The 14,519-nt window shown below is 43.2% G+C and overlaps 1 long non-coding RNA gene across 1 annotated transcript; it reads left to right on the top strand.

The window, feature by feature from the left end:
• The first annotated feature begins 2,979 nt into the window (after nucleotides 1-2,979).
• Nucleotides 2,980-8,972, top strand: LOC143288106 (uncharacterized). Its single transcript, XR_013056034.1, has 2 exons — nucleotides 2,980-4,686; nucleotides 7,715-8,972. It is a non-coding gene; the product is annotated as an uncharacterized LOC143288106 (long non-coding RNA).
• The last annotated feature ends 5,547 nt before the right edge of the window (nucleotides 8,973-14,519 follow it).

Here is a 14,519-nt window from a genome sequence, read left to right as displayed (position 1 = left end):
AGTTGGAGAAGGAGACTGTTAAATATTTATTCAGAGAAAGATTTGTGAACGCCTCATCAATTACTGGATTATGCCCCAAACTGCCATACAAATATCCACAGAATCAGTTGGAATTCACAGTTTAAAATAATCAACCATGCGAGTTAATACCCTTGAACTGATGAAACGTAAAAATTTCCAGTCTTGACTTTTCTCAAAATGAAGTCCTTTTCACTTCACACGACGTTTAGAAGTACTTGTACTTGGCTCTACATGTTATTAGTTTAACAAAATACTCAATTTTTTTTTTATCAACTTTAAAACTATAAAACTAGAATGAACATAAAAGATAAATTGAATCGACCGTGTCGTACTACATTCCCGGCGGGTGTAACTAAACTTGTACATTTATTTAGATCTAGAGAAAACGGCTAAATGTTGCAGTATGATTGCGGCGATAGCCATGTCTCCTTTACCGAGGACTTAAAAAGAATTTTTAATTGCCCTTAAAGATTTTTTGAATGCCCAAGATACACCAGAATAATATGATTTAAACAGCGTTCTCACTGTGAATACCGCAATCGATTTATCGCCCTTTAAAAAAGCATGTTTAAATATGATATTTTTGCACGTCAGCTAAGGAGCCCCGATAGTGTACTGGGTAAGACAGTTTCTTCTCACCCGATCGCGTGGGGTTCGAATCTGCCGTTAGGACTTCTTTTTTTTTCCTTTTTTCTTTTTCTTTTAACCCGAACCTTAAATAATAACAAATACAGAACACATTTTAACGCTTAGATTTTTAAAAAAGTGTATCACAAGTGAGTCTTGAAGGCCTTGCCTCTCTTGTTTTTCTTCTTCTATGTTTCTCCTCTTTTTTTCTTTTCTTTTTTATCTACATTTATATTTGTTTTGTTTATTTTCTATTATCTAGATGGCTTGATGTAAAAAAAAAAAAAAAAAAGCAGCTGTTGCTTATTCAATTACCATCTTGAAATAAAAATGTTGACTTGACTTCACACACACACACACACACACACACACGCACGCACGCACGCACACACACACACACACATATATATATATATGTGTGTGTGTGTGTGTGTGTGTGTGTGTGTCCTACCACAGTGACAGTGCTATCTGGGGACACACCGTGACCCCCTCTACCCTGTAGGGGAGAGGGGGGAGGATGGAAGCGGTAGGTGGTGGTAAGACAGCTAGTGAGCAGCCCCTTCCCCCCTCCTACCCTTCCCCTCCTAATTCAGAATGACGCCAGAGCCGCTTCGTGGATTATGTAAGAGTGTTAGATTGGATTGTTTGAGCACACACGTAAACAGTCATACACATACAGCCGCACACCAATACGGATACACACACATTTGTTCCCATGTCTCTGTTTCCACACACACACAAAAACGTTGATGAAATAAGAAATAAATGAGACAGAGAAAGAGAGAGGGCTAAATAAAACCTCAAAGAAAAGAATAGAATTATTATTTGTTTTCCTTTTTTCCTCTCTCAAATTTTCGCCCACAGGTGTCTGTGACGTATTGTCTATCTATCTATCTATATAATATGTGTGAGGGTGTGGGTGTGTGCCTGGCCGGAAAGGTGTGTGCGTGAGCATGCTTTTGTTCTAGGCACAAGGAAAGCCGTGGGATGCTGTGGAAGGTCATCGCTGAGAAGTTTTAAAACGCGTCTTGCAGCTGTAGCAGCAGTTTAATTTTTTTTTTTTTTTTTTTTTAACCATCTTCGTCCTGTGGAACAGGCGTTTGATTATAATCTCAATATTGCTGTAAACTGCTGCATGTGTGTGTGTGTGTGTGTGTGTGTGTGTGTGTGTGTGTGTGTGTGTGTGTGTGTGCATATTCTTGTCTGCTTGTTGTTATTCTTAATTTTGATAATGCTTTCATTTTATACCACATTTTAAGCGCCTGTATCATACATTTGTTTTTACTAAAGTGCATTTGAGATGCAGCGAGTGTGAGAGCGACAGCATTTCTGCACACGTCTCCCCATGATCAATGCCAATGAAGCAGAAGATTTGGGACACCGTTTAATTCACTTCGTTGTTGGACGCTTTTGTCAATGTCAAAAGTCATAGATAGATAGACTTTAAAACATTAACACACACACACACACACACACACACACACACAAGCATGCACGCAAACATTCTCGTTTATGCACACATGCACCTCTCACCCCCATCCACTTCCCTCCACCTCCCCCCCTCCCCCCCGCCCACCCCCACCGCACCCCTCCCCAAACACGCACGTTTTTCCTGCAATCAATTCATGAATTCTACTTCTGCCCACCTCTCCGCACCCCCTCCCCTCTTCTTCTCGCCTGCCTCCCTGTTTTCCTTGTCTCTGTGTCAGGAGCACGTCCATCATCACAGCTCGCGCTGACCTCCTGACATCACTCCCAGCACGTGCTGTGTGTGACATGTGCTCACCTTTTCTTTTCTCTTTTTTTTTTCTCTTCTTTAAAAAAAAAATTTACAAGTGACTGCTGACAGCGGCCAACAGATTCATTCTGTCTCTCAGTCTGGTCAGCAACTGACCCAACACTGGCCACACTGCCTTCTTTCCTGAAGGTTTGTTACGTACGACCCGACTGGTCTTGTGCCTCAACGATGTCTTCGTTGTCTTCCTCGTCTTCAGACGATGTGACATTGCCAGATATGTCCAGCACATCAGACCCTTTAGCAGGAAGTAGTGAAACATCATCAGCCTCTTCCAACCCAAATGCGTCTTCGCCAGCTGATACAGAGCCATCGGCAGAGAATGAGGACGATGCGGAAGAGAATGAGGACGACGTGGAAGAGAATGACGATGCGGAAGAGAATGATGACAACGTGGAAGAGAATGAGGATGATGCGTCATCATTTTCTGAGGACGAGTCCCAGAGAACGCCAGCCCCGCAGTCACCAACCAACCCCCTTCCTCCAGACGTGCCCGTCAGCAACCCGCCACCATCCCCATCGGACACACAGTTGGACCCTCCCTCTGGGCAGCATCCCGCCAGTCAGCCTGACGTGGAGACAGAAGCAGTATCTGTGGAACGATCCACACAGCATCCTGCAGTAACACCAGATGACAGTTCACCTCAGCCCAGCACAAGTGCCGCTGGTGACGAAGCCAGCAGCAGCCAGGGGGCAGCAGACCCAGCAGTGTCGAAGGGAGTGGAGGAAGGTGAGCAGACCTACAATGAGTCGGAGGTGTCAAACATCCCCCGAACTTTGGACGACTTTAAGAAACTGAGCATCCGTGAAAAGGTAAAGACCATAGATCTGGTGACAAGAATAAGCAAACTAATGGAAAACGAGACCGAAAAATCCATGACAAAATTTGAAGAAGTCCGAATGGCTGCAAGAACAGAAACTTGGCCTCGGTGCGTGAAACGACCTGAGCCAATAGATCCCAAACAGGACGATCCGGATGTATCTTCTTTCCCATCGCATGAAGCGTTCAAGGAAATGGACCTCAGGGAGAAGACAGAAGCCATTTTTGCAATCCGAGACGCACATGAAATAAACCAAAAGAGGTATGAAGAAACAATGGAACGGCTCGATCAGTGTCGAGGAGATAAAAAGGAGACACAACAACTTCCAGCAGCACGAAGCAATACAACACGACAGAGGAGGACAGGGCAGCCTTCAAAACAGCTGAAGACAACAGCTGCAGCACATCAAGGGCAGACCAGACAACTTAAGCCAATGCAAAAGGCAACACCGCCGTCTGCACAGATACAGAAGAAACAAGTTGCAGCAAGTCAAGCGAAGACATTTAAATCTCCACAGTTGCAAAAGACACCGCAACCATCTCCACAGCAAAAGAAACAAGTTGCAGCAAGTCAAGCGAAGACATTGAAATCTCCACAGTTGCAAAAGACACCGCAACCATCTCCACAGAAAAAGAAGTCACAAGTCGCAGCAAATCGACAGAAGACATTGGAACTTCCACAACCACAAAAGACACCACCACAACCGTCAGCACAGCAAAAAAAGACACAAGCTCAAGGTACATCAAGTCCAGAGAAGACATTTAAAGTTTCACAGTTGCAAAAGACACCACCGTCTGCACAGAAAAAGAAGTCACAAGTCGCAGCAAGTCCACAGAAGACATTGGATCTTCCACAACTGCAAAAGACACCACCACAACCGTCAGCACAGCAAAAAAAGACACAAGCTCAAGGTACATCAAGTCCAGAGAAGACATTTAAAGTTTCACAGTTGCAAAAGACACCACCGTCTGCACAGAAAAAGAAGTCACAAGTCGCAGCAAGTCGACAGAAGACATTGGAACTTCCACAACTGCAAAAGACACCACCACAACCGTCAGCACAGCAAAAGACACAAGCTCAAGGTACATCAAGTCCAGAGAAGACATTGAAACTTTCAGAGTTGGAAAAGACAACACCACCGTCTGCACAGCTGAAGAAAACACGAGGTGCAGCAAGTCCAGATATGACATTGAAACTTCCACCACTGGAAAAGACGACACCGCAACCGTCAGCTGGGAAGAGCGAGAAACGAAATCAATCAATTGATGCACAGGATGAGGAAGAAACGCAGGGCGAGGAAGGAAAACCAGCGGGACAGCCGGAAGAGAATCAAGCGGGGGAAGCGGAAGTGAACCCCAAAGGAAAAAGAGTCCGGTTTGCAGACATGCCTGGATCCCGCCGTTAATCTGAACGGCGTTCAAGGTAAGCATTTTCTCTGAGATTTCCGTAACTGTGTCATGATTATTGAGCGGCCTAAGTAAGACAGTATTAGAGGGAAAGGGAAATAAGTTATCGTAAACGCGACAAAATATTTTTTGAGGGATATTTTTGCGAACAAGAAATCGATGTCCATATGAAACGTCTTTAAAATGGGTTCCTGAATTTAGGATACCAAAAAGTAAACTACGTAAACTGTGTACAATTTCAGTCGTACAGTACCTGTAGTGAGATCCAGTGAGTTAGGTCAGGGTGGGGTGTGTGTGTGTGTGTGTGTGTGGAGGGGTGGGAGTGGGGACTTCATTCCCTTATTTCATCATTAGTTTCCTGTGAAATCCGTGAATGCAGACAAAATAACTTTACACCGAAGACGAAGCGAATGTAAGAAAAAAGATGTTTGCAGTTGTTCGGATTTTCATAGTATAAGATCAAGGAGAAGCGTTATAAGTCTTCCATTTTCGCCCATGATAAATTTACTACTGTTTGCAGTATTAGTGACAGATGAGAATTGTAGCGAACACACTGTACACAAGTCAGCTCATATTCATAAAATAGAATTGGTGATTACTGAAACGTTTTTGTGAGGTGGGGTACGAAAGGATATCTCTCCCTTATAACTAAATTGACCTTGGCATTCCACAGAACGACAAAGAAAACAAGTGCCTTGCAGTACAAGGGGTGGGTACTATTAAAGCATGCCTTTTCTGGAAAGGAACAATTGATTTTTTTTTTTAAGGGGGATAAAGGGGTATGAAATGACATTTTCTTTTCTTATTACAGAACTACTTTCTTACCTGCGAACTAAACGTAAATGAACCATGCGGCTCTCCCCCACAGTGGACATGCCCCTCACCCCACCCACCACCTCCACATAACACCTGCACGCACCCGCAAGCACATGCACACGCAAACGCACACACATGCACGCGAACGCGCGCACGCGCGCATACACACGAACACACACTCATGGCACAACACATGTAAAACTCGACACATGTAACCATGTACGGACACACACACACACACACACGCACACACATGCACACACACGCGCACACACACACACACACACACACACACACACACAAACTTGCGCCCACGCGCGCGCACAGAGAGAGAGTGAGAGAGAGATGGCAGAAGGGAATAATTCAATTCAAAAACACTTTATTAATCCACATTGAAATTAACGTGTGCAGTCACAGGCTGGTTGTAGACACCAACATAAAAATGAACATATGTACCATAATACACTAAAACAAGTCAGATAAAACCTCTCAGTAGCTGACAACCCCCTACCCCCACACCTCCACACATGTGCACACATTAAGACAAAGTATTGCGCAACAATGTATAGCGATAGAAAACATCCATCAAATTAACTATAAATATTTAACTCTCACCCTCACCCCCACCCACACACATGTAAAGACAAGGTAGTGTACAACAATGTAAAAAAAAAATCCAACAAATAGTATATAAATGTAAAATGCACACACACACACACACACACACACACACACACACACACACAATGCATGAACGCTTGTGCGCCCGCACCCTCTCACAACATATATCACGCCAATAAAATCAGTAAACTAACATTAAGATACATGAAATCAAAAAAATCACAAGCACGTACACACAAGTAACGCTTGCCTGTGCTCAGCCACACAGTCCCACACAAAATATCTGCGCCCAGGCACTCGCCTACCGTAGAGCTCAGGTGGTGCTGGGAGGGGGAGGGGGGGAGGTAAGTGTCACAGTCATTTGAGTTAGTGTATTGCATGCTTTGATTGTGTGCGCGAATAGCTGATGGAATGAATGAGCTAATGTTCTTGCGCGTGGAGCTATGAACCTGCCACTTCTGTCCGAACGTCGACTATTAATGTCATTGTGTAGTGGGTGTGTTTCGTCTGTCAAATTTGTTTTCAGTCTGTCAGTTAGTTTTCTGTTGTAGATGTCGCTAAAAGTGTCTTGTCTTTTACCCACCACCCCACCCGCTTTCCTAATGACTTTTTCCAACCTGTATTTGTCGTGTTTGGTCAAGTCCCCCCCCCTCCCCCCAGCACACGGCACCATAAGTTAATACGCTGCAGACAACAGATGTGTAAAACATTTGGAGCATTTGCTCACACACATTAAAAGACCTAATTTTTCTGAGGCAGTACATGCGGCTATTGGTCTTTTTAATAAATGCAGTGGAATTTTCATTCCAAGAAAGCTTACTGTCAGTTATCACACCAAGATATTTGTATGAGTATACTTGTTCAACAGCTTCATTTTAAATGATAATCTTTAACATGGTTTCTTTTTCCTGAAGTCAGTTACAAGTTCTTTAGTTTTGCCAACATTAAGTTCAAGGTAATTTTCATCAACATCATTGTCATCAGTAACCAGTCCCGTTCGTCCAGTCATCTGCAAACTTAACAGTGGGCATGTGTTTGACAAATTTCTGCACTCAGCCGTATACAGGGTAAACAGAAATGGTGATAGCACTGTGCCTGGTGGTGCCCCAGTGTTTGTAAAAGAAACAGTAGACATAAAATTATTTAATTTCACAAACTGGGGCCTGTTAGTAAGATAGTCTAAAATCCATGAAATAGCAGGAAAAGCGAGTCCCATGTGCATAAGCTCCTTTGCTAAGATGTGAGGTTGAATAGTATTAAAAGCACTGGAAAAGTCAAGAACATTAGGCGGACACAGGTATTTGATCTGTCTAGGTGTTCATAGACATTGTTTAAGACAAAAAGTATCGCATCATCCGTCCTTCTGTTCCTTCTGTATGCAAATTGCAAGGGATCTAAAAATGGTTTTACAGACTACTGCAAATGAGTTAGTACAACTCTCTCAAACACTTTCATCACAGCAGATGTTAATGCTACTGGACAGAGATTATTCATACAGGAAATGGTTTCTTGGGTACAGGTATGATGCAGGAAGTTTTCCAGATGGAAGGTACTTTGCACTGACTAAGACTCTGATTAAAAATAATTCCGACATTGGTCCGTTGCAGGTGACGGCAGTTTTCCGCTGTTGCCCAGAAACAGAAACATCTCTGAATGGGACGTCCACTGCTGCACAACCCAGTCCGTCCAACAGTGCTGACCACGTTGGAATCAGTAACAACCAACAACCTTCTCCACACACTGCCTTCACTGCTATGTCTGCGTGGCCAGTGCAACGTTGACCACCTCCAAATGATGTGCTATCCAGACCCCTTCCCAGCCCCCTCCCCAGCCCCCCCCCCAGCCCCCTAACCCACTTTATACCGCTGTATTGGTGGGAGGCAAGCAGACAAATGTAGCTGTACCTGTTCCTCTTCTGTTTTAATGCAAAAAAGTCATTGTTTTGTCTTCCTTTGGCGACTTAAGAGTTTTAACGAGCAAAATAGATGTTGAGTGTAACTGATCATTTATTACCCCAAAGTGCAAATTTGAAGCTTTGTTCGTGTTGATTATAAATTTGACAGACTCCTCTGGGAGGAAATACGGAAGAGGTGAGATGTTCAATACATAGACACTGTTGGGAAGATGAAACAGGAACGAATCCTCCTCACGGGGAGAAGAACTGCAGACTATGATACAAGCCAAAATGAAAACCAAATTTTTATCCTGCTTTTGTTATGTAGTTCATTCAGATCAGCCCACACAGAACAGGATGTGAATTTGTTTTCCGAATCGGAATTCAAAAGCAACTGAAATTACGCTTTTTTAATTTTGGGAGGGGTTTTTGGAGGTTTTGACAAGAATACATGTTGGATTTGCTGCTCGCGGAATACGTTGATATCAGAAACGAGACAGAAAAGGGCAGTGAATGAGGAGGTATGAACTACTGTATACTTAAGCTTTCCAAAACAACTTAAAACCACGACTCTTTTTGACAAGTTTGCCTGCACTGAATACGAGGGTAGGTGTGAAGATGCGACAAGCCTTCAGTTTAACTGAAGTTTACTTACGGAAATTTTATTGATCAGGCAACACCATTTTATTTACAGTAATCTATCGTGAATCTTAATTGTGTAGAATCGGAATGACTTCCAAAAAGAAAACAGTTATTTATGTGTTGTAAAAATGACAGCGGGGATCATGCTATTTTGTTTTGACGACTGCATGTTGTGTAGCTGTCAACATGCAACAGTTTTAATTGTACATTTTAAAATAAAACGTAATCCCTTTGAGCGGGTAGAAAGCAAAGAAGGAAAGTCACAGGCAAGGACAGAACCCGACGAAGTGCAAATGGAGATTGATTCAATAAAGATCTCCTAGATGAACCTATCCTTTTCTGCTGTCACAGATGTGTGCCTGTGTTCGCGGACATACGTGTATTTGCGTGTGCGTGACCTTCCACCTCCTCCCTTTCTCCACTTCTCTGTCCGCCCCTCTCCCCCCACTCCCTCCCTCTGTCTCCTCCTCCTCCCCTACTCCCTCCCCCACCCCCCTGTGTTTGTATGGTGGGTTGGATGTTAGGTGGGATCAGTATCAGTAACTCAATGGAGCGTCACTGCGTTCGGACAAATCAATATACGCTACACCACACCTAAGCAGATGCCTGACCATCAGCGTAACCTAACGCGCTTAGCGATCAAAGATGAACATTTGAAATGGCAGTATAGTTGATTACTATTGAAAGAAAATTACTAAATTCGCTTCGGAAAAGGAAATGTTAGAGAAATTTACGAAACATCCGACGATGAATTGAAAAGGTTAAGAAAAAACAACAACAAAAAAAACAACAACAAAGTTCCTTGTGATCACTGACGACATGTCCATTTAAGTAGGATTTAACCTTTGTTTCAGTCAGTCAGAAAGTCTATGCTGTACCATAGCATCAATTACACAAATGCACTTGGTATTACCTCAGTATTCAGTCCGGTATGAATCATACTTAACGTGTGAAAACTACACTTAATAGGACCGAAATCTTTATATATATATATATATATATATATATATATATATATATAAAGTCAAAGCGACTCGAAATACTAAGAAAAGAAATGACTTGTCAGAAAATGAATGTTAATCAACGGTCCCCTTGACCCGTGTCACGGATGACAAGTTTATCTTACTGAAAACCATATGTGTAGAAATTCGCTGATTAAACACCTAGATCCCACCCCCCCACAGGCCCCCCTTTGAACAAATGAGTGAACATAGTTCAGTTAATGCTTTTGAACTTTACGAAGTGTGCAATGTAACGACATAAAATGGAACATGAGTAAAATCGCGAAACAGCCGGGCTGGTGGTAGACATTTCTTCAACGCCAACAACACCTCCCTCCCCCCCCCCCCCCCCCACACACACACATACACACGCAAGCAAGCGCGAGCATACACAGACACACACAGAGCCAACAGTCAAAGCCTCGTGCTGACAAACAGATCATAAACCACTTTTTGAACTCTAACGGTCGGACTGTCCACGCAGCAAAGTTGCACACGGTTCCCACTTCCTTCCCCACACCATCCCCACCCCTCCTCTGCCCGCCCCCACCACGACCCAGTCCCGCTGTGCGGAGGAGAATCGCGTTCTATCTCCCGTTGCCTTCATTCTGCGTGCAGCAAGCAGTGTGAAGCTGGGTGTCTTCGTGGGTCATGGTCTTTAAAGGTCAAAGTTTCTGTCCCCACTTTCCGTGAATCACCCTGACCCCAAACCACACAGGGTCTCAGCACCGACACCGATAACACTGTCACCGGCTGTCTGGACAGTACAGGGATGCAGCCCTAGAGTGGCCGGTGCGACTTGAATGGTACCCTTCCCCGCCAAAAAAATTCTCGGGAGGGTAAATTTTGGGTACGAAAACTTTACCCCGGAGTAAAATTTTGAAGGAAACAGAACAATAGTTTTCGGGAAAATAGGGATGGTGGAAGGGTGGAGAGGGTGGGGCTATCGGGGAGAGGGGGGGAGGGGAAGGGAGCAAAGTTTTCGGAGAAATGCTATTTTTCTCGGGAGTAACGTCATACGTATCACAGCACAACACAGCATAGCTCAGCACAGCACAGTACAGCATAGCGCAGCACAGCACAGAACAGCACAGCGCAGCACAGCACAGAACAGCACAGCACAGCACAGGGCAGCACAATATTACCATCACAGCAAATCACAGCACAGCATATCACAGCACAACACAACGCAACACCATTTAACCATTAACCATCGCAGAGAGAGAGAGAGAGAGACGCTTTGACACTGACATTTTATTGTCATTACCTACAAGGGTCTATCAACAAGGGGATGACGAGGGTTAATTCTCATATTCCCATAAGTGCAAAACAACACTCTGCTTATTAGCGTTTCATCAACAGCAACACAAATCTCCGAATTTTACACCCTCGTAATGCATTAAACAAACAGAACAAAAATGAGAATAGCTAAATAATGCAATCAAACTCGACCATCCATTCTGATAATGACAGTGTTCACTATATCAATTATCTACCTTGCCAACTTAAGAGAGAGAGAGAGAAACGAAACGAAAAGAATTTTTAATTAACGAGGGTAGTGGAGTAAGCACAGCTGCTTTTTTACATCCAGCCCTCAAGGGCAAAGAAGAAAAAGGGGGAAAAAAAGCAAAGGCAAAACACACACACACACACACACACACACACACACACACACACACACACACACACACACACACATACACACACACATACACACACACACACACACACACACACAATTACATATGAAAATAAAAGGCATAAATGAAAGCATGCACATTACCTAATTAAGCACGACACAACAGACTATCATTGAAAAGATCAAATCATTAAGGAAAAAACAAGAGGAGAGATAGATTGAGAGATCGGACATGGGTGGTGAATCAAAAGCAAACTTTATTTTCTTTCTTTCTTTTTTTTGCCCCATCATCTGCACCGTTTCAGTGGCATTACTCCCACGCCGCTCATTTAGATTCCTCCATACACGGCCACACCCGGGTTCGTCCGTCACAGTTCCAGCGTCGGCAGTGCGCAGGGAACCATCGATGTTAGGTCGCTAGGAGGCCACACACCAGAGGAGACCCTGCACTGCTGCTGAGTCACTTCGGTGGTGTTCAGTGGTGCCTGTTCTGATTTAACGTGCTTAGGACACCACCTACTAAGCCCCCTACTAACGACAATAATGGCTTAGAATTACTTGTATCTGAAGTTGTGTCGTCAGCAAGCATTTCGCAGTGTGTTTTTAAGAATAAAGGTAGATCATTTATGTATAAGGAAAATAATAGAGGGCCAAGGACTGAACCTTGGGGGACACCAAATTTGTTGGGAAGAAAAAATAGAGGTTTCTGTATTCAAAGATAATACTTGTCTGTTTGAAAGAAAGGATGAAATCAGTAACAATGCGCTGTGTGATAATCTATAGTGTGTTAGTTTCTTTATGAGGAGGTCATGATTAATAACATAAAAAGGATAGATAATAGAAGGATTATCAGCAGGTGGTGTAGGGGGAAATAAAGGAAGTTGGAAAGGATTATCAGCAGCTGTTCGCCAAAGCGGTTCTTGGCTTCCGTGTGTAAGCAATATGAGCCTGCGAAAATGAAAACAACAGCAACAAAAGACAACAACGACACATCCTGCGCTTCGGTGTTCCGTGTGTGTATATTCATGTGTGTGTGTGTGTGTGTGTGTGTGTGTGTGTGTGTGTGTGTGTGTGTGTGTGTGTCCCTACATGTATTTATGTATGTGTATAATTATGTGTGTATATGCATGTATGTCCCTATATGTATGTATCCATAATAAGCTTTAACACGTTCATTTTCCCTGGAAATATTTCGTTTGTCGACAGCAAATTTGGCTTCATTAAAAATAGAAACAAAACAAAGCAAAGCAAAACAAAACATTTCGATCAAATCCAGACATTCCAGTTTCGAAACACAATGCACTTTTGGGACAGGACACAAACGTAGTAGTGAAGAAGCCAAAGTGTTTCTGACAAGATATAAAAACAATGCTGTGTCATGGTGCTGGTGGAGGAGATGGTGGGGGGTGTGGACGGTGGGCGAAGGGGTTGTGGAGAAGGGGTGGGGCTGGGGGAGAGCGGACGACAAGGTCAATCACGATGTTTGTTCAGTGACTCCCCTGTCAGTCGCACCACCCGTGTCCAGCGAGCCCTTGGTCAGTATAAATAGAGTCCCTCCCGTCTTGGGTGTCCAAGCCACTGGCGACTCTTCTCTCTCTCTATCTCTCTCTCTCTCTCTCTGTGCGTTCGGACTGTGCCCAGGTGAGTGTCAGATTCAAGTGGAACTGTACTGGTGATGAAAATTTATGTAGTTTTTAGATATTTTCAAGCGGTCGTTATCTCTATCGCATGTTACATCTGTAGGATTTTGGTATGTGAAATAGTGTTGGAGAAGTTACGACTTGAATTGTTATTATTATTATTTTTTAACTTAATAGTTTTTGTTTAGATCCATGCTAATCAAACGTACAATGATCGATTTTGGTCAAAGCTGGTCATTAGATATATATATATATATATATATATATATATATTTTATGTATCTAGCTGGTTTCTTTTCTGATACGTTATGTACACTAAATAAGTATGTATAACCTATCTCTCATCTAGGACCGAATTCCTATTCTCGAAAGAGTGCTCGACAAGCGATTTTTCTTTCGAAAGGGAGGCAAGCACGCACGGCACAGAAGCAACTGTTGAACTAAGGACAGAATGGCTACCTGCATGGCGGGGTAAAAGCGGTCATACATGTAAAGCCCACTCGTGTACACACAAGTGAACGTGGGAGTTGAAGCCCACGAACGAAGAAGAAGAAGAAGAAGAAGAAGAAGAAATAATGACACTCGGAGCTTTCGTTTTTCTTCTCTTTAACGGAGAAATTCCGTTTATCATTTCTGTTCGTGTCTTTTTCCTATATACATTTTTGTCTTCCATTTTCAACTTGATGAAGAAGTGTGTTTGTTACTACACAAACATCATAATGTACGTTCAAGGCGTTTTGCTTCATCTGTCTCATTTCTCCTCTGTGGTTGGACCTTCAGGTGGACTTTCTAGAACCCCCCTGACCAAACCAAACCTACGTCTTCCCCCGTCCGTCCGCCAGCATGACTCTTGCACTGCTGCTTCTGTTGGCGCTGGTCCCCGCTGGTGTGCCCGCCGCTCCCACTGCTGCCACGTGAGTGGTCAATCATGTACCACACTGCTCACTGGAACCATGATAGGACTGAGCTCTGATGATGACGGCGATGATGACTGAGGCGACGATAATGACGATGACAACAATAGCGATCGCGACACGATGATGATGATGATGATGATGATGATGATGATGATGATGATGTGTGTGTGTGTGTGTGTGTGTGTGTGTGTGTGTGTGTGTGTGTGTGTGTGTGCGTGTGTGTTGTGTCGTGTGTGTGTGTGTGTGTGTGTGTGTGTGTGTGTGTGTGTGTGTTGTGTGTGTGTGCGTGCGTGTCTGTGTCAGTGCATGTGTTGCGCGCGCGCGTGTGTTATTTGTTTAATCATTTATATATTGATCTACAGAGTTATTAATTTATTTATCTATTCGTTCGTTTATCAGTTTAGTCTTTTTATCAGTTTTATTTATTTATTTATTCATTCTTTTTTTCCATTTATTTATCAATTCATTTATTCATCTCGTTATTTATTTATTCATTTATTTATTGATTTGTTTATTCCTTCGTTTATCAATTTATTCTTTTTATCAGTTTATTCCTTCATTCTTTTTTTTTAGGGGTTCGGGGTGGGGGTGTTGGCTTATACATTATTCATTTGTTTGTTTATCACCTGACTGACTGGTTATCGTTAAGCAGCACGGCCAGCTCTGTGGGAACAGAGTG

This window comes from Babylonia areolata, chromosome 12 (genome assembly GCF_041734735.1).
Source record: "Babylonia areolata isolate BAREFJ2019XMU chromosome 12, ASM4173473v1, whole genome shotgun sequence".
Taxonomy (NCBI): Eukaryota; Metazoa; Mollusca; class Gastropoda; order Neogastropoda; family Buccinidae; genus Babylonia; species Babylonia areolata.
This window is presented reverse-complemented; position numbering and strand designations above follow the sequence as displayed.